We start from the raw sequence: 2,121 nt of genomic DNA on the forward strand, positions 1-2,121 counted from the left end.
ATTAATGGCTTAACAAGCAAACCTCTGCATTAAGGGGAACTGTTTTCATTTAGATAAATGAAAGCAGCATCAAAGGAAAATGAGGCAAGGTTCACCTTGTAAAAGTGGCAAATTAGATCCAAAACAGTGCCACAGGCAAATCTCAATTCAATAGGATAAATCTGGCAGCCATGAGCATAAGGTAATGGGCTTTTTAAATGAGTTTTTTTTTTTAAATGTATTTTATGTACAGCACTGTATCTCTAGCCAGGAGAATAGAACACAATCTATGAGAAGAATAAAATGGAAAGATTCCACACAAGATAAATCGAATAATCACCTGTCTCCAAATTGCATCAAACAAAAGATTTGGGAAGGATCATCTAATAGGATTAGATTTCACTTTTCTTCTCCCTTCATAGCTCTTCCCCCCTCATTCATTAAGAAGGAATTAAGATGATGAAAAAAAAAATCCATGATGTACATTTAGTGCCTAAAAATAATTTCAGGCAGTTATTATTTCTTGCATTTATTTCCCATATTTTATCAGATAGCATAATAATGACTCCATTTATAATCTGTTATGACATGGATCTTTCTTTTTCTGTGTTTCTCTATGTTCTTCTGTCTCTGTCTCTCACTGTCTCTATCTCTTTCTATCTCTAGAGGAAAATCATGTCTTTTATTTCCAATTTACTTATTTCTCCTCTAATTTTCAAGATTTCCTCTTTCATGCTTGAGTTTGTTGATTTTCTAATTTAAAAATATTGCATATTCAGTCCATCATATTGTATATTTAAAATGTTTTGTTGATTTCTTTTTACATCACTATCACTTCCCAATTACTCTCTTTCCTCCATAATTTATTTCCCCACTATGTAAAAAAGAGATGTAGAGATGGATGGATTGGAACACATGTCCCATAAAAAGAGGTCAAAGTGCACACTGAAATCGTGGAAAGTATAGTTAAGCAAAACAAATCAACATATTGACCAAATCTGACAAAATATATTTCTTTACCTCTATTCTACCATCTCTCTGGGGATAAATGGGATGCTTTATCAATCCTTGGATGTCACACTAAGCCATTGTACTGATGAGGGATAACATCTTTTAAAAAATTTTTTTTGTTAGAAATATTGAGTCTTTCAGCACTGGTTTTCTTCACATTATTATGCAATGGTATGCATCCTGGAAATCCTTCTTCTAGTGACATTTACTTCACTCTGTGTTGGTTCATACAAAGTTTCCCAAGTTTCTTTGTAATCTTCATGTTCTATTTCTTATGGCATAAAAATATTCCATTACTTTTATGTATTTGTTCTAAAATTTGGTTCATATATTTAATTTTCTTTCCCTTCTCTCTTTCCTCCCCTAATTTCATTGCTTGTAGACACACTACAATGTCTCCAGTCAATATCAATTGATGTATCTTTTAATTCTATTTCAACTACTACAAAAAGTGCTAAAACAAACATTTTTATACAATTGGAATCTTTTTTGGACAGATTATGTCCTTGAATTATCAGACCTGATACTGTCCTGGTTAGAGGCTTCATTTACAATAGACCTGTTCTTCAGTATTAGTGTTATAAAGGCACTGAAAATGCAATTAACTGAATTTTCTTGGATTTGAGCTTTTTTTGTTCAGAATTTCTTTGTTATTATTCCCCCATCTTCCTTTTTTCCTCTTTTGGTGAAGTTACATGACTTCCCAAAGGTCACACAGAGAGAACCAGTGAAAATAGACAAGTATCCTCTGATTTTTGGAAGATAAGAATTAAATGCTAAGAATCTGTATGAACTGTCAACCAGTACAACCAGTTAGTACAATCCATATCCTTCCCTGTTCATCTTCTACTATCTCAAGAAAAAAAAAGTCCTCTTTTGATATATATGGGATTGAGAGCCACAATGTTAGGAAGTAGAGGAGAGAGTAAGGTAAAAGAAACCCTATGCTTTTTCCTATAAAATTGAAGCATGTTCTAGGTTAGGAGAAATGGTGACAGGCTGGAACCCTGATTTATATTTTGTGTGTTATTGAGGCAAGAATTGAGCTTGCTGTTTGAAGAAAAGAAGTAGTGTAGTGGGGTCTGGGAATGTAAGAGGCTCTCTAATTAAGTCACTTGCCTAAAGTACTGG

Source organism: Sarcophilus harrisii, chromosome 3, assembly GCF_902635505.1.
Source record: "Sarcophilus harrisii chromosome 3, mSarHar1.11, whole genome shotgun sequence".
NCBI lineage: Eukaryota > Metazoa > Chordata > Mammalia > Dasyuromorphia > Dasyuridae > Sarcophilus > Sarcophilus harrisii.